Source organism: Budorcas taxicolor, chromosome 21 (genome assembly GCF_023091745.1).
Source record: "Budorcas taxicolor isolate Tak-1 chromosome 21, Takin1.1, whole genome shotgun sequence".
Classification (NCBI taxonomy): Eukaryota; Metazoa; Chordata; class Mammalia; order Artiodactyla; family Bovidae; genus Budorcas; species Budorcas taxicolor.
The window spans coordinates 37946449-37971760 of record NC_068930.1 but is presented as its reverse complement, the minus strand read 5'-3'; the positions used below and the strand labels follow the sequence as shown (position 1 = coordinate 37971760).

Here is a 25312-nt window from a genome sequence, read left to right as displayed (position 1 = left end):
TTCTGGGACACAGTGAAAGTGGTGCCGATGGGAATTATAACTATAAATACTTACATTAAAAAACAAGAACATACAGAAGGCCAACAGGCAACGAAAGATGCTCAACATCACTAATCAGGGCAATGTAAGTCAAAACTACAATAAGCTATTTCCTTGTGCCTGTCAGAATGGCCAGTATTATCCAAAATGACAACAATTGTCAATGAGGATGGAGAGAAAAGGGAATCTTGCACACTGTTGGGAATGTCAATTGGTGCAGCCACTATGGAAAACAGTACGGAGATTCCTCAAAAAAGATGAAAAATAGAACTACCAAATGATCCAGCAATTCTATTCCTGGGTATTTATCTGAAGAAAACAAAACTCTAGTTAGAATAGATATATACACCTCTAAGTTCATTGCAGCATTACTTACAATGGCCAAGATATGGATACCAGATAAATTCCCATCAATAGATGAATGGATAAAGAAGATGTGTACAATCACACACACACACACACACACACACACACACACACACACACACACACAGAATGAAATATTATTCAGCCATAAGAAAAGAATGAAATCTTGCCACTCATGACAACATGACTGGACCTAGAGGGTATTATGCTAAGCACAATAAGTCAGAGAAAGATAATACTGTATGATTTCTCATATATGTAGAACCTAAACAACAAAACAAATGCGATACAGATAGAACAAAACAAAACAGATACAGAGATTAAACAGGTGGTTTCCACAGGGAAGAGAGGTAGGAGGAGAAAAGAAATAGATGAAGGAGATTAAGAGGTACAAACTTCCAGTTCCCAAATAAATAAGTCTTGAACATGAAATGTGCAGTGTGGGGAATACAATCAGTAACTATACAATATCTTTGTATAGTGACCTATTGTAACTAGACTTACTGTGATGAACATTTCAAGATATGTAGAAATATCAAATCACTATGTTGTGTAACAGGAACTAACATAGTGTTGTAGGTTGTTTATACTTCAAAACCAAACAAGTTCATGGAAAAAGAGATCATATTTATGATTACCAGAAGTAGGGGGAAGTGAGAGGGAGAATTAGATAAAGGTAGTCAACAGGTACAAATTTCCAGTTATAAGATAAACAAATATTAGGGATGTGATGTACAGCATGATAAATACAGTCAACATTGCTGTATGTTATATATGAAAGTTGTTAAGACAGTAAATCTGCTGTGCTGTATGTCAATTACACCTCAATGGAACTGAAGAAAAGAAAACAAAAAAAGATCTCAAATCAACAACCTACTTTACAACTTAAGGAACTTGAGCTAAAAGAAAAAACTAAACCCAAAGCTAGTAGGAGGAAGGAAATGGTAAACATTAGAGCAGAGATAAGTGAAATCGAGAAGAGAAAAACAATAGAAAAAAATCAATGAAACCAAAAGTTGGTTCTTTGAAAAGATCAACAAAATTGACAGACCTTTAACTAGACTAAGAAGAAAAGAGAGAAGATTCAAATTACTAAAGTCAGAAATGGAAATGGAAACAGTACCCGATTCTATGGAAATAGAAAGGACTATAGGAGAGTGCTATGACAGTTCTACGCTAACAAATTGGATCAGCTAAATAAAATGCACAAACTGCTAAAAACACAAAACCTACGAAGACTAAACCATGAATAGAGTATCTGAACAGATCTATAAGCAGTAAGGAGACTGAATCAGTAATCAAAACTTTATTAACCACACGGTGCTGAGAAGATTTTGAAAAAAAAAAGACAATAAAAACAAAAAACTGCCAACAAAGAAAAGTCCTGGACTCGATGACTTCACTGGTAAACTCTACTGAACATTTAAATAAATAAGGCTAATTCTTCTCAAACTTTTCCAAAAGCCTAAAGAAGACGGAGCACTTTCCAACTCATTTTACAAGGACATTGCCCTGACATCAAAGCCAGACAAAAACACTACAAGAAAACCACAGTCTGATAAAGGTCCATCTAGTCAAGGCTATGGTTTTTCCAGTAGTCATGTATGGATGTGAGAGTTGGACTGTGAAGAAAGCCGAGCACCGAAGAATTGATGCTTTTGAACTGTGGTGTTGGAGAAGACCCTTGAGAGTCCCTTGGACTGCAAGGAGATCCAACCAGTCCGTCCCAAGGGAGTTCAGTCCTAGGTGTTCATTGGAAGGACTGATGTTGAAGCTGAAACCCCAATATTTTGACCACCTGATGCGTAGGGCTGACTTATTTGAAAAGACCCTGATGCTGGGAAAGATTGAGGGCAGGAGGAGAAGGGGATGACAGAGGATGAGATGGCTGGATGGCATCACCAACTCAGTGGACATGAGTTTGGGTAGACTCCGGGAGTTGGTGATGGACAGGGAGGCCTGGCATGCTGAGGTTCACTGGGTTGCAAAGAGTCAGACATGACTGAGTGACCGAAATGAACTGAACTGAATATCCCTTAGAAACCTTGATGCAAAAATCACAAAATACTAACAGAATTCAGTAGCATATCAAAAAGATGTACCATGACACACCGTGACCAAGTGAGATTTATTCCTGGATTGCAAAGATGGTTCAACACACAAAAAGTGATCAATGTAATATACCACATCAACAAAATGAAGGGGAAAAAACCACATGCACATCTCAATGTAGAAAAAACATTGACAAAATTCGACACCCTTTCAAGATAAAAACGTTCAGCAAAAAGCAATAAAAGGAAACTACCTCAACATGATAATAAAAAGAGTCTTCTTAATTATATCCCCTCCCACTCACATAGAAATGAGTTTAAATTCTCTGCGCATAGACCATCTGGGGAGGAGGGTGTTTGTGTGTGGCAGGGCAGCCCAGAAGACTGCTGCCTGGGGATGGGAGGAAAAATGAAAAAGGGCGAGAAAGAGCCCAAGTTGAAGATTCCTAGTGTTCTCAAAGCAAAGCAATGGTAGGGCTTTGAGTGCTTCCCACAGATCATCCACCCTCTGCCTACCTTCACCCTCCCCACCACTCCTCTCTGAGGGGAGATCGCCTTGCTGCTGCATATAGGCTCACAGGGAACCATGCCCACTCAGGCCAGCCCATCCTCTGAGAAACACAGCCCTCAGGTCCAAATACTTAGCTGGCCATTAGCGAGCTAGTCTGCTGTTAGACTTGTCTGTGCCCTTCCAGATATCCTCACTGACTTTTATCTACATTGATCACTTCATGGATTGGGGGGACCGGACCTGAGGCCTAGAGAAGAGAAGGGACCTGAGGCCACTAGCAGAAGAGCGTCGTTTGTCTTGTCCCCGCCCACCGGCGTTTTCCTGTGGAGTTCCAGCTAGCAAGTGGCAAGTCCCCCGTGACTCCTGGCACCGCTTACTCCTGTAGGCTGGAGGCCAGCCAGAAGGCTGTGAGAGGCCGGGTGGGGTCAGGCATTTGATTCTGCCTCCTCGTGCTGGGATCTGCCTGTCCTACTCAGTCTGTCTGCATGCCAACGTCCCGCCCTGGCCGTGGGTAGCATGACCTCCACTCTGATGCCCATCACTCGAAGCCTTGCTCCCCTCCATCCTGGCATGCTGCTCTGGACGGCCAGCACCTCCATAGGCCTCCCAAGGAGCAGACTTCACAGCTCTACTGTCTGAAACCATAGGGAGCCGGCACAGGAAGCTGGGAGCAGGATAATATGCCGCCTGGATGCCTGAGGAGTGTGGCACCATGGGAAGTGCATGTACATGGCTCTGTGGGTCCATGGCTGTCCCTACAGGGAGCGTGTGGGTTGGGTGAGTGAGTGTGCGCGCTGCCACGCCAGAAAGATCTGTAAGGCTCCAAGACTGCCAGCAGCCCTAGTCAGAGTGTGGCGGGGGAGGGGGGTGGGGGCTGCAATTCCTCTTCCCGGGGCATGCCCTCCAGCGCCTACTGGGACATGCCAGGTGAGCCCCTGGCCTGCGGGACGCGGGCCCCTGGGGAACGGGCAGTGGCCCAGGGCTTTGCTCTACTCGCAGCTATGTATAGTTCTGGCAGAGGGTGTTCCTTGGGAACTCTGGGTTTGAGTCAGGGAGAGCATCTGTCCTGTAATTTTCCAGGGGAGAGATGAGAACATGAATTTGGAGTAAGTAGTGCTGAGACACTGGAGCAGCGCCTGTGCCTTCCTGTTCCTCCTCCTGAAATCTGTCCTCCCTCCTCCAGGTGGCTTCCTGTTTGAAGGGCTCTCTGATGATGAGGACGACTTTCACCCGGTAAGTGACCGGGCTGCCTGCCATTTGGGGGAGATGGTGCTGGGGAGGCGCCCTCCCCGGGACCTGGCACGCCCAGCAGGGGGTGGTCAGAGGCCCTGTGGGGGCCCCGGAAAATTGCTGTGACCCTGGCAGCCTGAGGAGTCTCCCCAAGAACTGTTCCTAGAGCAGGAGTGGGGTTCTGAGAACCACTCAGGGCTGCCGCCCTGATCTGGGCACCTCCCTTGTCCAGAGTGCCAGGTCCACGCCCTCAAGCAGCACCCCCAGCTCCCGCCCAGCCTCCCTGGGGTACAGTGGGGCTGCCGGCCCCCGGCCCATCACCCAGAGCGAGCTGGCCACTGCCCTGGCCCTGGCCAGCACTCCGGAGAGCAGCTCTCACACGCCAACTCCTGGTACCCAGGTATGGAGAGAGGGGGTGGGAAGGTCCAGGCCGAGCCCCCAGGTATGGAGAGAGGGGGTGGGAAGGTTCAGGCCGGGCCCCCAGGAGGAAGGGCCCAGTGGTAGAGTGGGTTTACATTTGCTGATCCTTGTGCTCCATCTGCTTTGATCTGAGCTCTACCTAGAGCCCCAGTGGGTTTCCCACTGCAGCTCAGGCGACCTCCCCTCACCTGCTTTTAGGCTTAGAAGCCTGGGGCTCATCCCAGGCCTGACTGACTCTTCTCAGCAGTTGGAAGAACCTCATGTTGCATAATGGTCCCTTACTTACTCCTGAAAGTGGCCAGGCATACATCACAGGCTTAAGCATTCCTACTCATAGTCACTCCAGCCGGCAAGGCCATCTCTCCTCTCCCAGTGTGGGTCCTAGGCTCAGTCAGGGCTCCCATTCCATCTCCCTGGAGCAAAAGAGTACAGAACCCTTCCTGTGCATGTAGAGGGCTTTCAGGCAGCTCTGTGTGGCTGTCTCATGCTGGCCCCTGCTGGGAGGCAGCGGTGAGGCAGGGTGATGGGACAGCAGTGGGTGTGTGCTGGGAGACTGGGCTGGCTCTGAGGGTGGCGCTGACCTTGGTCTGTCTCTAGGGCCACTCCTCAGGGACCTCCCCAATGTCCTCCAGCGTCCAGTCAGGGACGCCCATCACCAACAATCTCTTCAGCCAAGCCCTGCAGCATGCCCTGCAGGCCTCGGGGCAGCCCAGCCTTCAGGTCAGTCTTGCCCCTTCTGATGTTCTTTGGTACTTTGGATACTGAGCTTTTCTCTGCTTTCCCGAGGCCCTTCCCACTTGGCCTGCTTTGGTGCAGGAACAGCTGGGGCATGGCAGCGTGACAGGAGAGGGTGCTCCCAGCAAGGGCGGCTGTCCCTGCAGCTTCCACTCCTTCACCCAGTGCCCATGGCCTGGCTCCACTGACCGCCTGGTTTGGGAACTTGTGGCAGTTTCAATAGAGGAGTCACTCATCTAAGAAATGGAGTATTTCCTGCCATATCAGTACGCAACATTGTCACAGTCATCAGTAACTTCAACCCTCCCATGTGAGCTCCTGAGCCCTAAGGGCACTCTGGAAGGAGAACACCTGAGATCCCGGCAGCTGTCAGATGGCAGCCACTCCCTATGGTGAGTCCCAAGGGAATTCAGGATGTGAAAAACATAGAGTGCTGGCCCAGAATAGCTCAGATACAAATGAAAGGAAAGATTTCCGTGAGCCCAAACTGTTGCATCTTCCCATATATAGAAAGGCGCTAAATTTCTTAACTTGGGTTATCTGGTTTTCTTTAATTAACAATAAGCTTCTGATGTTCAGACTGCCTGCCATTTGTCTCCAAACTTCTCTATACTCTGGGTCCTCTCCTTCCTCAGAGTAGTTGTCTCGGGGTCCCTTGAAATACTGTCTCCAGGGCTTGAAATCCTAAAAATTTCCACCAAATTAAACATAGCTGTCAACTTTTAGTTTGTGGATATATATATTTTTTAAGTCAACACATCCATCCTATGAGTGTTGACTGAGGCTTGAGCAGCTGGGGTAGAGGCCAGCCAGTCCTTATTCCTCCATGGAGGGGCGCCAAGCAGTCACTGAACTGAAGGAGCAACAGGGTGAGAAGCCCAACCCAGGCTTCAGGGTGAGGGCCTAGGTCAAGCAAAACTTTTCTGAGCAAGAGGTGTTTGACTGGCTGTCAAAGAATTAATTAGAGGTTAGCCAGGCAGGGAAGCGGGTGTTTGGTTGAGGGAGTGTGATATCTAGGCTGAAGCAGCCAAACTTAGAAATGGCCTGTGTAAGTCTACCTGTGACCTTCCACCCACAAGATTAGTTCTGAAATCTTGGTGCCTGCCACGCTCTGGATATCATTCCTGGGGTAAATAATGAGGCTTGGTTTAATGTCTCATCCTATTATTAAATTCTCAGCCAATTGTATCGCCTTCAGAAAAGTAATTCTTATTTTCTTATCAGAATCCCTATTTTTATCATTATCAGAATCTCTGTTTTTAAAGTGACCTCTGGTAAAAGTTAATTAGGCCATGAGTTTTAGCTATACTGCCCTAATGTGGCTTTGATTCCACTCACTTTCAAATTGAGTGAAGAGGCACTTTCCACCCCAGAATTCCATGTGCTAAGTCACTTCAGTCGTGTCTGACTCTTTGCAACCCTACGGACTGTAGCCCGCCAGGCTCCTCTGTCCAGAATTCCATACTTGGGTGGAATTTGCTTTGTACATTACTTCACAATAGCCAAAAGGTAGAAGCAACCCATGCGTCCATCAACAGATGAATGAATAAACAAAATTTGGTATATACATATAACGGAATATCATTCAGCCTTAAAAAGAGAGGAAATTCCGACACATGCTACAACATGGATGAGCCTTGAGAACATTATACTAAGTGAAATAAGCCAGCCATGAAAGGACTATATGAGCCCACTGATAGGGGGCAGCTGGAGTAGTCCAGTTCATAGAGGCAGAAAGTAAAGTGCTGATTTCCAGGAGCTGGGGAGCAGGGAGAATGGAGGGTTGCTGTTTAATAGGTACAGAATGTCAGCTTGGGAAGATAAAAAAAAGTTCCAGAGACAGATGGTGGTCGCGGTTGTATGGTAGTTTGAGTGTACCTAATGCCACTGAACTGTACACTTAAATCGGTAAAATGGTAAATGTGATGTCATGTATATTTTACTGCAGGTTCTAAAAATATATAAAAGACACCCCACCACCAGCAAAACAAAAGGGAACACATCAAAATCTGGATGATTCCACCCATTTCTGTGCTGGAACTCCTCCAACCCTTCGCTTGACAGGAGCCTGTTCTATGAATGGAGTTTATGAGTTCACTAAAACAGCTATAAAATGTAAAAATGTGTCTTGCTACATATGCAGGTCTCATTCTTCTCCTAGAGCCTGAAATAAAAATGGACAAAGAGGAAATTACTACCTTTATGACTGAGCACGTATTTCGCAAATGCTGAAGTGCCGTTTTATGCAAGGCACTATGCCAGGAGCTGGAAGATGTGAAAATGAAGCATGTAGAAAAGTTCATAGTCTGGAAGGGAAAATGTCTGTGCATAAACTTTTTCCGTGAATAATTTTAATGTCAGATAAAATATAAACTGTGCCCCATTCTGTGCCCTTAAAGGACCCTGTGTTTCTCTCAGTTATTGTATGTTTAACTGCATTGTCATTAACTTCGTTTTCTTTCTCCTACCAATTGGTAGACTTGTGTTGATGGCCCAATTCATCATCCTCCCTGGAAACAGGCCCTTTACCATATGACTTTGCAGGACCTGCCCACCGTGAGTGGAGTGACCTGCCTACGCCTTGATTCCAGTTTCCACCATGTGACTTGCTTTGGACAATGGAATGTTCACAGATATGGTGAAAGCAGAGGCTTGAAGTGGACTTGAACACTGCCCTTTGGCCACACAGCCATTCCAGACGAACAGGCCTGGGCTAGCCTGCTCAAGGCCACGTAGCAGAGCTGACTCTTCTAAACTGCCTTAGCAGAGGCCAGCTGTCGATCAGACGACCTATAGATATGTCACTGAGTCCAGCCAAGAAAAGTGTACAAAGTATCATTGTATAACCAGATGAATTGTTTGCAGAGTGTACACATCTGTGTAATCACTACCCAGAGCAAAAAGGAGCATGTTAGCAGCACTTAGAAGCAGCTCACAAACCACTTCCCAGTCTTTACCCACCTCCTCCTCCAAAGGTAACCATTACCTTGACATCTAACCATAAATTAGCTTTTGCCTGTTCTTGATCTTCTTCTACATGGAATCATACTATATATAATCTTTTGTGTCTGGCTTCTTAGTCGGACACGACTGAAGTGACTTAGCAGCAGCAGCAGCAACGAAAGTCTTCCTGGTTGTTGTGAATGCAATGGGACTTCCTTGATTTTCTTTGCTTTATAGTATGACGTGATGAGAAATGGAATATTTCTTGCCATATCAGTAAACAGGAATGTCACAGTCATCAGTGATTGCAGCCCTCCAAACTGAGCCAGTGAGCCCTGGGGGAACTCAGGAAGGAGAATACCTGCCGTCTAGCAGTCATCATCAGCAGCAGCAGCAGCAGCAGTCATCAGATTGTAGCCACTTCTTACAATAAGCCCTGAGGAAAGGACACTCAGGAAGTGAAAACAGGACGCTGGTCCCAGATGGCTGAGGTGCATGTGAGAGGGGTAATCTCAGTGAGCCCAGACTCTTACATCTTCCCATGTGTGTGTTTGTGTGTGTGTGTACGCGCACACTCAGTCACTCAGTTGTGTCTGACTCTTTGTGACCCTCTAGACTGTAGCCCACCAGGCTTCTCTGTGGATTTTCCAGGCAAGAATACTGGAGTGGGTTGCCATTTCCTACTCTAAGGGATCTTCCCAACCCAGGGATCGAATCCTCATCTCCTGCATTGCAAGCAGATTCTTTACCACTGAGGTACCGCTGCTGCTGCTGCTAAGTCACTTCACTCGTGTCCGACTCTGTGCGACCCCATAGTTGGCAGCCCACCAGGCTCCCCCGTCCCTGGGATTCACCAGGAAAGAACACTGGCGTGGGTTGCCATTTCCTTCTCCAATGCATGAAAGTGAAAAGTGAAAGAGAAGTCGCTCAGTCATGTCCAACTCTTAGTGACCCCATGGACTGCAGCCTACCAGGCTCCTCTGTCCATGGGATTCTCCAGGCACCAGGTATGCCCCAAAGGCACTAAATCCCTTAACTTGGGTTATCTGGTTTTCTTTAATTAACAATAATCTTTTGATGTTCAGACTACCTGCCCTTTGTTGCAAAACTTCTCTATAACATGGGTCCTCCCTCTACCTGCTCGGAGCACTTGACTCAGGGTCACTTGAGATGCTGTCTTTCGGGCTTGAAGTCCTAAAAATTTCTACGGGATAAACATTGCTCTCAACTTTTAGGTTATGAATGTTTTTTAAGTCAACAATGGTTTGGATATAACACAATGTCTTTATAAATTCTACCATCAGTGATATTGTTAAGTCCCTACGTCAATGCACACTTGTATTATTTCCCAGGTAGACCTATTAGGAATAGTGCTGTAATGAGTATTTTTACCTATGTCTTTTGGTGACCATATGTATGCATTTCTGTTCCACACATAGTTAGGAGTAGAATTGTCAAGGTATAGGATAAATGTGTGTTCCACTTAATACATATTGCCTAACAGACTTCCCAAGTTGTTGTTCAGTCACTATGTCATGTCTGACTCTTTGCAACCCCATGGGCTGCAGCACACCAGGCTTCCCTGTCCTTCACCATCTCCCTAAGTTTGCTCAAACTTATGTCCATTGAGTTGGTGATGTCATCCAGCCATCTCATCCTCTGTTGGCCCTTTTTCTTCCCTCCCTCAGTCTTTCCCAGCATCAGGGTCTTTTCCAGTGAGTCAGCTTCTTGCCTCATGTAGCCAAAGTACTGGAGCTTCAGCTTCAGGATCAGTCCTTTCAATGAATGTTCAGGGTTGATTTCCTTTAGGATTGACTGGTTTGATCTTCTTGCTGTTCAAGGGACTCTCAAGAGTCTTCTCCATCAGCACACACAATTCAAAAGCATCAGTTTTTTGGCACTTACCCTTTTTGGGGCTTCCCTGATAGCTCAGTTGGTAAAGAGTCTACCTGCAATGTGGGAGACCTGGGTTTGATCCCTGAGTTGGGAAGATGCCCTGGAGAAGGGAATGGCTACCCACTCCAGTATTCTGGCCTGGAGAAGTCCATGGACTGTATAATCCATGGGGTCACAAAGAGTCGGACATGACTGAGCGACTTTCGCTTACCCTTTTTTAGGGTCCAACCCTAACATCTGTATATGACTACTAGAAAAACCATAGCTTTGACTATGTGGACCTTTGTCGGCAAGGTGATGTCTCTACTTTTGAATACATTGCCTGGGTTTGTCATAGCTTTTCTTCCCAGGAGCAAATGTCTTTTAATTTTGTGGCTGCAGCCACCATCCACAGTGATTTAAGAGCCCAAGAAAATAAAATCTGTCAGAGTTTCCACTTTTTTCCCTTCTATTTGCCATGAAGTTAAATAAGCAGGGTGACAACATACAGCCTTGACATACTCCTTTCCCAATTTTCAACCAGTCCATTGTTCCATGTCCAATTCTAACTGTTGCTTCTTGACCCGCATACAGGTTTCTCAGGAGACAGGTAAGGTGCTCTGGTATTCCTATCTGTTTAAGAATTTTCCACAGTTTGTTGTGATACACACAGTTAAAGGTTTTATCATAATCAATGAAACAGAAATAGATGTTTTTCTGGAATTCTCTTGCTTTTTCTATGGTCCAGCAAATGCTGGCAATTTGTCTCTGGTTCCTCTGCCTTTTCCAAATCCAGCTAGTACATTTGGAAGTTCTCGGTTCACATACTGCTGAAGCCTAGCTGGAAGGATTTTGAGCATTACCTTGTTAGCATGAGAAATGAGCACAGTAGTATGGTAGTTTGAAAAATCTTTGACCTTTCACTTTTTGGGGATTGGAATGAAAACTGACCTCTTCCAGTCCTTTGGCCACTGCTGTGTTTTCCAAATTTGCTGATATATTGAGAGCAGTGGGAATCCCTGGTGGCTCAGTATTAAAGAATCCATCTGCAATACAGGAAACTTGTAGGAGATGAAGGTTCGATTCCTGGGTCAGGAATATCTCCTGAAGAAGGAAACAGCAACCCCCTTCAGTATTCTTGACTGGGAAATCCCATGGACAGAGGAGCCTGGTGGGCTACAGTCTATGGGGCCTCAGAATTGGACACAACTGAGAGACTCAGCAATGACAGCACTTTAACAGCACCATCTTTTAGGATTTTAAATTGCTCAGCTGGAATTCCATCATCTCCACTAGCTTTGTTCATAGTAATGCTTCCCAAGGCCCACTTGGCTTCACACTTCCAGAAGAAATGTATGTGTTCTACTTTCTTCACATCCTTGCCAACACTGGGTGTGGTCAAGTCTTTCTCATTTTAGCCTTTCTAATGGGTATGTAGCAATATCTCATTTTGATTGGTGGCTCAGAGGTTAAAGCGTCTGCCTCCAGTGCGAGAGACCCTGGTTCGATCCCTGGGTCGGGAAGATCCCCTGGAGAAGGAAATGGCAACCCACTCCAGTATTCTTGCCTGGAGAATCCCATGGACGGAGAAGCCTCCTAGGTTACAGTCCACGGGGTCGCAAAGAGTTGGACACAACTGAGCGACTTCACCTTCACCTATGATTTATGCACAGGAGTATATCTTCAATTTGAATTTCGTGTGAAATATCTGTTCATGTAAGATTCAAGTTTGTACTTCAGACTCTTCTACTGTAGAATTAAAAGGGTAGCCATGCAGGTAATAAGTCTTCACAGAAAGAGGTCCTAAAGATGAAAAAGAACTTTGCATCAGCTCAAACCCAGCCTTATCAACATCAGGAACGATGCAGTGGGATTCTAGCATAAGACATTTAACTCTAGAAAACCTCAGATCAGCACCCAGGAAGTAGACAATGGGTTGGACACATGACGATGTGGGGATCTTCAAGGAAAAGCCACTGGCTGGTTGCTAGTAGACTCACAATGAGTCATCTGGTATCGTAGAAACACCAGGACTTCAGGGTCTGGTTCTCAGCCACACAGGCTCAGAAAAGAGCTTTGGCTGACACAGTGAGTCACAAATTAATGTGAAAATCAGAATGGTGATGTAGTAACTCACACCGTGAGTTACCAAAATGGGAGAACCAAAATGGGAGGGGGGGGGAGTGCTAAGAAAAGCAGGAGTGTGCTTCCAAGACCCTCATAGTACAAATGCATGTGATATTGGAACTGGACAGGATACGACTTCGGGCTAGACCTCCCTGTCCCCAGCCAGTGCTCAGATGAACACTGACCATGTCCCTTTAGAGACTCTCCTTTTTTCAGTCTTTCCTGTGCTGATTAATTCCCTTTCTGATCGACTCCTTCTTGTCTGGATACTCTGAGGACATTCACTGGTCTCTTCGTATCGTCCATTTCCCCAGCTCCTTCTCCAGAGGTCCCTGGCCCCTTTTCAATAGACCATACTTTCCATGGAGAACCTGATCCTTGGAGCTCCTGAAATGGTTCCATCCTAGACCTGGCTTTAAGCTCACCACCTGGGCCAAACCAATCAGTGCGTTCCATCCTCTGAGCTCAGCAATGGACTGAGCATGTCAGCTGCAAATGCTGGGATCCTGATACTCTGTATTATCCACTGGGCATGAATGAAAAAGCTTGTAACCTTGCAAGTTGTCTGAGGACCACAAGGGGAGTCAGCCTCAGGTTATTTTGATATGGAGGAAGGCAGGGTGGAGAGCAGAGAGCAACTGGATTCCTTGTGATTTCTTAAGCCACTGAATCAAGCGAGTGCAGCCTCTGGACTTTTCAGATCCTTGAGCCAAGATATCCCTTTTCTTGTGTTAAACAGTTCATATTGGTCTGGCAGACCTAATTACTGTCCAGTACCTAGTATCCTCTTCTTCTTTACTAATAGAACCCTCTTTTTAGTCATAGTTTAAAAATATTTATCTCCCTTACTCCCCTGGCAGGCTACAGTCCATGGGATCACAAAGAGTCGGACACAACTGAGCGACTAACACACGCATGCTTAAAATAGATAACTAACAATGGAGACTGGCTGTTAATACAGATGAAGCTTTGCTCACTTGCCCACTTTGCCCACTGCTCACCTTCTGCTATGCAGCCTGATTCCTGGACAGGTACCAGCACCTGGCCCCAGGGGATGGGGACCACTGATCTAGGGCTTATAAGGACATCCTTTGTAAAGGTAAGAGTCCTTGTGCTCCCCCAATCCCAATGCCAAGGAAGCCTCTTTGAATTTTACAGGCAGCATAACTTGTGTGTTATGCTCTGACCTGAAATGTTGATGGATTTGAAGAAACTGCTTAGGTGCATTGCTTTGCTACCCTGTCATTGATCCAAGTGGGGCCTTCAGGAAAATAATAGCAGCCAATAGGACACTCACTCTAAAGAGGCAAGTCGGGGCGGCACCCAACTTTTCAACAAAACCTATTCAATTATGACTCTTTTTTCTTTGAGAAGCAGTCCCTAGATAATTCATCTAGCAGAGATTGAGTGTTTGAGACCTGAGGTGACCAAGGGATTGAAGAAGTCATCTTGAAAATCCCAACAGCATTCCATGCCAAGAGTGTCATATATAAAACCTGCCTCATGCTGGCCCTGAAGTGGGAGCAATTTGCCCCATGGCATTACTCTTCAACCTGACCTCAGAAGTCATGGGGAATTCCCTAAGGCCATTTGGCAGAGAAATGCAAACTTTAAGTCCCTTTTACTCATAGATTTCATCAATATTCTCAGGGGGCGGTGCTGGAGAGCATGATGGATCTTCACCATTCCTATCACAACTCAAAGGCACCATCTCAATGACGTCTTCTTGTCTTAATCTTTCTACGCAAGAACCACCAACATCTCCTTTCCTTCACATCACATAATTTTGCTCTAATCATACAACTTCACAGTTAAAAAAAAAATCTTGCTTATATATTTTTCTTTGTTTTGGTCTGTTTCTTTTGTTTAGAACATAAAATATCAAAATACAGGCAATTTATTTGTCTCAGCACACAGAAAAGTACATTCTGAATTCTTAATGTTCTACCAAAACATAATGCAAGCCATATAATTTTAAGCATTCTACTAGATAGAGTAAAAAAGTAAAAAGCAAAACAAAAGAGATGAAAATGATTTTTCAATTTTATTTTGCCTAATATATTTCAATATTATCACTTAGCATCCAAACAATACTTTATGTAAATAGGATGGGATGTGTGTTATACTCATAGCATATCTTCATGAGAACTGCCTCAGTCAGTTCATTCGCTCAGTTGTTTCTGACTCTTTGCAACCCCATGGACTGCAGCACGCCAGGCTTCCCCTGTCCATCACCAACTCCCAGATCTTACTCAAACTCATGTCCATTGAGTCGGTGATACTATCCAACCATCTCATCCTTTCTTGTCCCCTTCTCCCCCCGACTTCAATCTTTCCCAGCATCAGGGGTTCTCCAATGAGTTGGTTCTTCGAAGCAGGTGGCCAAAGTATTGGAGTTTCAGCTTCAGCATCAGTCCTTCCAATGAATATTCAGGACTGATTTCCTTTAGGATGGACTTATTGGACATCCTTGCAGTCCAAGGGACTCTCAAGTCTTCCCCAACACCACAATTCAAAAGCATCAATTCTTCAGCGCTCAGCTTTCTTTATAATCCAACTCTCACATCCATACCTGATTATTGGAAAAACCATAGCTTTGACTAGACGGACCTTTGTTGGCAAAATAACATCTCTGCTTTTTAATATGCTGTCTAGGTTGGTCATAGCTTTTCTTCCAAGGAGCAAGAATCTTTTAATTTCATGGCTTCAGTCACCATCTGCAGTGATTTTGGAGCCCCCAAAACTAAAGTCTCACTGTTTCCATTGTTTCCCCATCTATTTTCCATGAAATGATTATTATTGTATTATTATTTCTGTAATTATTGAAGCAGTCTTTACTCATCATTATTTCCTCTGCTAGCTCTATGTAAGATACAATGCTGTAAGTAGGTTCTTGTTGTTTATCTAATTTATATATAATAGTACGTATATGTTAATTCCAAAATCCTAATTTATCTCTGCTGCCCACCTCTCTCAACTATTCCCTTAATTAACAATAAGCTTTTTTTTAATGTTTGTGAGTCTATTTATGCTTTATAAATAAATTCTTTTGTATCATATTTTAGATTCCACATATAAATGATATCATGATATTTTTGTTTCTCTATCTGACTTACTTTACTTAATATGATAGTATCTATGTCCATTCGGGAGAAGGCAATGGCACCCCACTCCTACTCTTGCCTGGAAAATCCCATGGACGGAGGAGCCTGGTGGGCTGTAGTCCGTGGGGTCGCTAAGAGTCGGACATGACTGAATGACTTCACTTCCACTTTCCGCTTTCATGCATTGGAGAAGGAAATGGCAACCCACTCCAGTGTTCTTGCCTGGAGAATCCCAGGGATGGGGGAGCCTGGTGGGCTGCCGTCTATGGGGTCGCACAGAGTCAGACACGACTGAAGCGACTTAGCAGCAGCAGCAAGTCCATCTGTGTTGCTGCAAATGTCATTATTTCATTATTTTTTATGATTGAGTAATATTCCAATATATATTGTATTTATCCACTCATCTGTTGATGGACACTTACATTGTTTCCCTGCCTTGGCTATTGAAGTAGTGGTATAATGAAATTTGGGGTACATGTATCTTTTTGAATTAGAGTTTTCTTTGGATATTGCCCAGGATTGAGAGTGCAGGATCATATGGCAACTCTATTTTTCATTTATAAGGACCCTCCATTCTGTTCTTCATAGTGACTGTACCAATTTATATTCCTACCAACAGTGTAGGAATTTATATATAATAGGAAGGTTACTTTTCTTCCATACTCTCTCCTTTATTTTTTATTTGTAGACACTTTAATGCAGCCATTTTGACTGGTATGAGGTGATACTTCATTATAGTTTTGATTTGCATTTCTCTAATAATTAGCAATGTTGAGCATCTTTTTGGAGAAGGTGATGGCACCCCACTCCAGTACTCTTGCCTGGAAAATCCCATGGATGGAGGAGCCTGATGGGCTGCAGTCCATGGGGTCCTGAAGAGTCAGACACTACTGAGCGACTTCACCTTCACTTTTCACTTTCAACTGAGTAGAGCTCCCTGTGCTCTTCAGTAGGTTCGCATTGCTACTGCTGCTAAGTCGCTTCAGTCGTGTCCGACTCTGTGCGACCCCATAGTCGGCAGCCCACCAGGCTCCCCCGTCCCTGGGATTCTCCAGGCAAGAACACTGGAGTGGGTTGCCATTGCCTCCTCCAATGCATGAAAGTGAAAAGTGAAAGTAAAGTCGCTCAGTCGTGTCCAACTCTTAGCGACCCCATGGACTGCAGCCCACCAGGCTCCTCTGTCCATGGGATTTTCCAGGCAAGAGTACTGGAGTGGGGTGCCACTGCCTTCTCCGACTCAATGCTCTATGGTGACCTAAATGAGAAGAAAATCCATACATATGTATATAGGTATAACTGTTTCACTTTACAGAAGAAACTAACACATTGTAAAGCAACTATCCTCCAATACATTTTTTTTTAAAAAATCTAAATGTCCATCAACAGAGGAATGGCTAAAGAAGATGTGGTGCATATATACAATGGAATATTACCCAGGACTAAAAAGGAACGAAATAGTGCCATTTCCAGAGCGGTGGCTAGATCTAGTGACGGTCATACAGAATGAAGTCAGAAAGAGAAAAATAAACATTGTATAATATCACTTATATGTTGAAGCTAGAAAAATGATACAAAAGAACTTAGTTACAAAGCAAAGATGTAAAGAACAACTTAATGGATATCAAGGGGGAAGGGGGTGATGGGATAAATTTGGAGACTGAGACTGACTTATACACGCTGCTGCTGCTGCTGCTGCGCCGCTTCAGTCGTGTCCGACTCTGTGCGACCCCATAGACGGCAGCCCACCAGGCTCCCCCGTCCCTGGGACTCTCCAGGCAAGAACACTGCAGTGGGTTGCCATTTCCTTCTCCAATGCATGAAAGGGAAAAGTGAAAGGGAAGTCACTGAGTCGTGTCCAACTCTCAGCGACCCCATAGACGGCAGCCCACCAGGCTCCCCCGCCCCTGGGACTCTCCAGGCAAGAACACTGCAGTGGGTTGCCATTTCCTTCTCCAATGCATGAAAGGGAAAAGTGAAAGGGAAGTCACTGAGTCGTGTCCAACTCTCAGCGACCCCATGGTCTGCAGCCCACCAGGCTCCCCCGTCCCTGGGACTCTCCAGGCAAGAACACTGCAGTGGGAGTATGTATAAAATAGATGACTGACGAGAACCTACTCTATAGCACAGGGAACTCTCCTCAGTGATCTGTGGTGACCTAAATGGGAAGGAAATCTGAAAAAGAGGGGGTATATGCATACGTATAATTGATTCACTTTGCTGTACAGCAGAAACTAACACAAGATTAAAAAGCAACTATACTCCAATAAAAAATAACTAAAAAAAAAAAAGAATCACCACTCAACAGAAAAAGCAGGGGATGGGGGGTGTCTGCAAAGTATTCTCTTCAGCTAGAGCCGTTTGTTTCCAATTGTCTCACGTCAATAAGCATTAATTTGAAGGTCAGAAGAATAAGCAGAACACAGAGGCCAACAGCTAATAGAGGAAGATGTTTAGGTCCATGGACTGTGACCTTACAGGAGCTTCAGCTGTGGTTACTCACACAAAGGACTGAAGAAGAGGTAAATAGACTGGAAGGCTACAACATTTTTGAGGGAATCATATCACCAAAAATGAAAATTTAAGGATCTGACCAGCAAAACTTAATCATTTTTCAACCCAAGGTCCCTGAACACACACGACAGAAAGGGCATCCTCCCCCAAATTTACTTCAAATATGGCTCAAGAGGGTGATGCATAAGAAGTCATTCTAAAGAAGATGGAGGGACTTCCCTGGTGGTCCAGTGGCTAAGACTCGGCACTCCCAGCGCAGGGGGCCGGGGTTCAATCTGTGGCCAGGGAACTAGATTCCACATACCGCAGCTAAGAGTTTGCATGCTGCAACTAGGGGTCCTGTGTTCCATAGCAGAGACCAAAGGTCTTGAGTGCTGCCACTAAGATCCACTGCAGCCAAATAAATACATACTTTTTAAAAAACAAGATGTCTATTTTTTAAAAAGATGAAACATGGACTATGAAGCACAATCAATAAAGTTTTTCCCAGGGAATAGGTTGTCTGAGTAAGGAAATTACTATCAAACGAGGCTTTTCCTGTCTAGCAAAATTTGGTATTTGCCATAGATCTAATAGTCTCAATAGCTTTGATAAGTTCCCCATTCTTCCCACTCCTTCTCCATTATTATATATGGATATGTTGGGGGAAGATAACTTGGCTTTTAGTTCATGGGTTACTGGACGTGGTATGAGGATTCACACCAGGGCTAAGTGGAGAAACTGCCAATGAACTAGAGATTCTGGCTTTTGAGATGGATGCAGTGTCTGAATGAGACCTCAGAACTGTCTTCATTAGGGAGAGTCGGACACGACTGAGCGACTGAACTGAACGGATGTTCTGTATATGGGAGGATAGATAGCCAGAAGGGTGGGCTGCGGGAGTTACTGCTTTCTCTCTACCCAACAAGCATTTTCCATGTCTTCCTTACCATCAGAACTCTGAATTTGTTTAGAAAAGCCATATGCCAGCTAAAAATGACAGCAGAGTTTTCCAGCCATTGAGACTTAAGCAAACTCTGCCAAAGATATCTGGAAAAGCTTTGCTTTCTGGTTATAAGTATCACCACTTCTCCCTTTTTTACTTATTTTTCCTTTTCTTGCCTGGAACTAAATGGGACGTTGAATCTTCAGGAAATAGTGAAGACTATCAGAAATGGTGAATATTTGAATAAATATCAAAGATTACTTCTCCCTCTTGATTTCTTTAAATTGCATGTGGCTATTTAAAAATAATGTTGAGGGGACATTTAAAGAAATAGAATAAAAATAATGTGGGAATTTCTCTTTCTATGTTCTGGAACTTCTTAAGGAGCTTTGAAGATTTGATGTGTTCTCTTATGAATTCTTCTGGGCCCTATGAATTCTTGAAGAGTAATTATTTAGTTTATTTAAATTTTTAATGTTTATTAGGGTAAATTTTGGCAAATAATATTTCCCTAGGAAGTTGCCTATTTATGCTACATTTTCAAATGTGTTTGTTCTAGACTTGTGAAAAGTAGCTTCCTGAGATTTTTAGGTATTTAAACCTCTGTCTGCTGGGGCAGCCTTAGTTCTCAGAGTGCATGTTATGAGCCTCTTCCCCTGGATTGATTCTTGTTTTTTTTTCCAGCACGGCCCCCAAACACCAGTCTCCGCTTCCATCCGACATAAAGAAACCAAAAAAACCAAAACTGACTCCTGCCTCCAGGCCAGACAAAACGTCTCCTCCGAACTTGCTGAAGGAAGAGAAAGAAGGGCAAGAAGCAACTGAACATATTGACGGAGTACAAGATGAAATAGACAGACTTAGTGAACAAGCCAGTGAGGAGATTTTGAAAGTCGAACAGAAATAGAACAAATTCCGCCAATAATTTTTTCAGAAGAAGTTGGAATTGATTGCCAAAATCCCAAATTTGGGGGTAACAACATTTGTTAACCATCCGCAAGCGTCTGCACTGCTTGGGAAGGATGAAGAGGCGCTGCCTTATTTGACAAGCGTTGAAGTGACGGAATTTGAAGATATTAAATCAGGTTACAGAAGCGATTTTTATCTTGATGAAAATAGAAAATTATTTTCACTTACTCTGAAAATAAAGTTGTCTCCAAACACTTACATCTGCATGAGAGTGGCGATCCATCTTCAAAGTCCACTGAAGTCAAATGGAAATCCAGAAAGGATTTCACTAAGTGATCAAGTCAAATGCAGAAGAAAGCCAGCCGGAAGAGACAGCATGAGGAACCAGAGAGCTTCGTCACCTGGTTTATTGATCATTCTGATGCGGGTGCAGATGGGCTAGGAGAGGTCGTCAAAGATGATATTTGGCCAAGTCCGCTACAGCGGTGCTTGTTTCCTGCCATGGATGATGAGGAAGGGAAGCAGAAGAAGATGATGGTGACAGTGAAGAGGGAGAAGGATTGGAAGATGTCGATGAAGGAGATTAGGATGAAAGTGAACAAGACGAGGCGGAGGAAGATGAAGGAGACGAGGACTCATGGAACATGGATGGATTCCAACCTTCCTTGTTAAATCTTCTCCAGTCCCTGGGAGCAAGTTGAAGTCTTTTTTTTCTCCTCCTGTGCTCATTCACTCTGTTTTTAAGGTCTCTTTTCTCTTTTATACCAAGGTTCACAACTTATTTGGGAATATCTTGAGCAGAATTCAATGGGAAAGGAATTTCTACCCCTTTCTATTCCAAATTCATTTTTATCCCTTACTGTCACAACAAAGGCTATAGAATCAACACCACCATGCTCTGTGGGAAAAAAGAAAAACCTTCTGCTCTCCTGGCTCTGCTGGAAGCTGGAGGGTCCTAGGCCTCTGTGCGATAGTGCGTAGAATAGTGCCTTTCCCCCTCCTTTCTCTGTATATTGTGTTCAGAGACTACATTGTGTCTCTACGTGAATATGGGCAGTTAGCATTTACCAACATATGTCTGTCTACTTTCTCTTTTTAAAAAAGAAAAAAAACTTTTTAAAAATGGGGTTATAGAAGGTCAGCAAAAGGTGGGTTTGAGATGTTTGGGTGGGTTAAGTGAGTATTTTGACAACGTGGCTACTCCTTTGGCATGTTAGATTGTGATGTTTAATGGATGTACTTTCAGTTTAAGATGACACTTTTGAAACAAAAAAGTGAAAGTGAAAGTCACTCAGTTGTGTCCGACTCTTTGCGACTATACAGTCCAAGGAATTCTCCAGGCCAGAATACTGGAGTGGGTAACCTTTCCCTTCTCCAGGGGATCTTCCCAACTCAAGGATCAAACCCAGGTCTCCGGCATTGCAGGTAGATTCTTTACCAGCTGAGCTACCAGGGAAACTTCCCTTTTAAAACAAAATTCTCTCCTAATAACTTGAGCCCTGCCTCTAGATGGGAGAATCAGCAGGACCTGTAGGAAATTACGTGCAATTGACATTCCCTGTTGTAATTTTGTTCCTGTATATTTTTTAATGTTTCTTTTTACTTCACTGAAAAGTAAAAATGGTGCTCAGTTTTAAATGTTAAAAGTGTACAAGTTGCTTTGTTACAATAAAACTAAATGTGTTTTTAAATTTTTTAATTCTTCTGTTTCAATGGCTATTTCCTCCTTGTCATTTCTTGTCTTGCATATTTATGCCTTTTTTCTCTCTTTTTTTTTCCTGGTTAGATTAGCTAGTAATTTGTTGAGTTGACTTTTTTTCCTGAGAACCAGTATTTGGATTTATTTATTCCTTTTAGTTTCTTTTTCTGTTTTCTAACTTATTAATTTCTGCTTATATCTTTAATAGTTCCTTCATTCTGCTTTCTTTTGGTTTGCTTTGCATTTTTTTTTTAGCTTTTAAATTGATTTTAATTTTACTTAGATATCTAGTGTAATACATTCTCTCCTAACTTACTTTTACAGTATCACATAGATTCAGATAAACTGTGTTTCCATTACTGCTATTTCATAAAATTCAGCAATTTTCGTTTGTATTATTTTATTAACCCAAGAGTTTCTTGGTACAGAGTTTTAAAATTTTCTAGGTGAAAGATTCTTTTTGTGATTAACACTTTTATTGCATTGTGATTGGAGAATTCTATTTATATCACTGTTCTTTTTAATTGAGATTTTCTTAAAATCTCAATAAATTTGTTATTTATATCACTGCTCTCTTTAAAGAAAATTGAGATTTTTCTTTTGTGACTTATATCATCAATTTTCACAAATGCTTCAATCACCCAGTTGCCAGTGCTCTGATCCACCAGGTCTCAGACCTGTCCTCAGTGTTCCTCCTCTCACAATAGGATCCTCTCTCCTTCTGGGATAATTCTAGCTGCTGTTGTTAGCAGCTGGCCTCCTCTAGGACCAGGCTACACTCTTCTCCCTTCCACACCACATCCCTACCTGCCACTCCTCTGTTCAGACGTTAGCTCTGGAGCAGGCTCCTCTGGTTTCCGATATTAATCTTTCCATTTACAGGTAAATTGAAGTTGGAGCTACTCTCCCTCTCCTAGGATGCTGTAGGTGAGGGCTGGGGTCCTGTAATTTGCTTTCATTGTTGATCTGTGTGGGTTTTGCAGGATTGTGAAGGGATTTAGGCATCTGCCATCATGCACAGGAATCAGAAAGCTCTGTGATTTATTTTTATCATGTCTCTGCCACTTTTCCTTCGTTCCTGCCTTCCACTGGCTTAAATTTTCCTCTTCTGCCCTTTCCTTCTCAACAACATTGAAGTTGCAGTTCTATTTCTGTTCTTTTAAAAGTAATCCTGAAAAATGTAACATGCACATTTAGCTTAGCAAAGTCTAAAATTAATTAATATCGCTATCTTCCTTCCCAACAATATAAGGACTTGAGAATGCTTTAACTCCTATCATCACCCTCTCATATTATGATTCTTACACCAAAGAATTTTGAGTACCTACCGTGCGCCAGGTTGTACAGTAATAAACAAATGTATGGGCATGGCAGGTGGGGGGACTGGGGGCCCCTGTTCCAATGGATTTATGTTTTAGTAAGGGAGACAAGGGCTTCCCTGGTAGCTCAGTGGTAAAGAATCTGCCTGCAATGTAGGAGACTCGGGTTCAATCCCTAGGTTGGGAAGATCCCCTGGAAGAGGGCATGGTAACCCACTCTAGTATTCCTGCCTGGGAATCCCATGGACAGAAGAGCCTGGCAAGCTATAGTCTATAGGGTTGCTCAGAGTCAGACACAACTGAAGTGCTAAGCAGCAGCGGGGAAGACAAACAGACTTCCCAGGTGGCACTAACGCTTAAGAATCCACCTGCCAGTGCAGGAGATGCAAGAGATGTGGGTTCGATCCCTGGGTCGGGAAGATTCCCTGAAGAGGAAATGGCACCCCAGTCCAGTGTTCTTGCCTGGAAAATTCCATGGGCAGAGGAGCTTGGTGGGCTACAGTCCATGGGGCCACAAAGAGTCGGACGCGACTGAGCACAGGGGAGACAAGAATCAAATTTAAAATAGAGCATGTGGCACAGTGAAAAAGTACTACAAAGCAGAAAACAGAGAGGTAAGGGGTATGAAGCCTCCCCTGACTATGTGTGAGTACAGCTAATCATGCAGATATATTGAGGAAAGAACATTCTAGACAAAGTGAATAGCAAGCATAAAAACCCTAAGGATGTCTTGATATGTTTAGGGAACAGCAAGAAGTCACGTGAGGCTACAGTGAAGTGAAAAAAGGGACAAGTGGCAGGATTTCAAGGTCACATGCAGAGCTAACAAGGAAACCAAAGTAGAACCTTTCAAGGACTACAAAGTGGCCTACAGTCCATATTAAGGATTTTGACTTGCATTCTGAGATGGGCACCCATCAAACGGTGCTGAGCAGAGGAACGACATGGTCCTCTGTAGCGGTACCCGGATTGCTCTGGATGCTGTATTGAGAAGAGACTGCTGAGGTCTAGCCAATTAGGAGATGACTGCGCTAATCACGTGAAAGATAATGCTGGCCAGAGCAAGAGGGGTAGAGGGTGGTGATAAGAAGTAGTTGAATTCTGAGTGTGTTTTGGAAGTTGAGCTGACAGAATGTGACCTCTGATCAGTGAGGTGTAAGGAAAAGAAAGAGAACAAGGATGACACCCAAAATGTTGGCCTGAGCAACTAGGATTGAAGTGCCACTAACCTCCTATTGACTAGGATTTAGTCACATGGCCACATTCTTAGAATTCCTCAATGCCCCTTGCCCTGGCATAATCCTTGCCCTTTGAGTGTGGATATGATCTCACTTCTGTGATTATGTTATATGGCCAAAGGAAGACTACCCAAGTGGACCTAATCTATTAATAATCTCAGGGGACCGGCTGTCAAGCCCCTTAAAGGCACAGGTTTTTCCAACTAGTAGGTGGAAGGGAGAGTCAGAGATTCAAAGCATGAGAAATTCGGGCCACATGAGAAGGAGTCTAGGCAGCCTGTAGGAAACAGGACCTCAGAGCCATAGCCATAAGGAACTGGATTCTGCCAACAAAAGAGGCAGGTTCTTCCCGAGATCCTCCAGGCAAGATCCCAGCCCAGTGGACACCTTGATTTCGGCCTTGTGGGACCTTGAGCAGAAAACGCAGGCAAGTCCAGACTTCTGACCTACAGAGCTCTGAGATAATGAGTGGGTGTTTTTTCTTTTTACACTCCTGTTTATGGAAGCTTGTTATACTGGAGTAGAAAAATGGATACACATACAACTTTTAGGGAGACTGGGGAACGGTGTCTCTAGTTGGACAGGAGACAGGGAAATGGTGTCTCAGGTTGGACAGTCATGATTATCACCCCTCTGGGGTGCAGGAGAGAGGTTAGTGTGAAGGAAGGAAAAGATAGGGTACTGGGAGGATGATAAAATGTCCTTCTACACACTGAAAATCTGCACTGTCTGTTACTGCCCTGTACAGTGGGTATGTATGTGGGTACCCACATATGCCCTGCCATATGTGGGTACTGAGCACTTGGAAAGTGGCCGGTCTAAACTGAGATATGCTCTAAGTATAAAATAGTAGCTTGTAGCTCAGTCGGTAAACAATCTGCCTGCAGTGCAGAAGACCCAGGTTCGATCCCTGAGTTGGGAAGATCCCTTGGAAAAAGAAATGGCAACCCATTCCAGTATCTTTGCCTGGAAAATCTCATGGACAGAGGAGCCTGGTGGGCTGAAGTCCATGGGGTTGCAAAGAGTCGGGCACAACTGAGCGACTAACACTATAAATATAAAATACACACTAGATTCTGAAGACCTCATATGAAAAAAAAGGAATGTAAAATATTTCATTAAGTATACTTTGCATTGTTTAAATTTTGAGATGATAATATTTTTGATATGTGGGATTAAAGTAAAATGCATTATTAAACTTAATTTCAAATGGTTCCTTTTTACTTCTAAAAATTTTTAAAATTTAATTATGTATGTGGCTCCCATTATAGTTCTGTTGGACCGTACTGCTGTAAACTCTTTTGTATGTC

The 25312-nt window shown here is 43.9% G+C and overlaps 1 pseudogene; it reads left to right on the top strand.

The window, feature by feature from the left end:
• The first annotated feature begins 5595 nt into the window (after positions 1-5595).
• LOC128066471 (protein SET-like) lies at positions 5596-20447 on the top strand (annotated as a pseudogene).
• The last annotated feature ends 4865 nt before the right edge of the window (positions 20448-25312 follow it).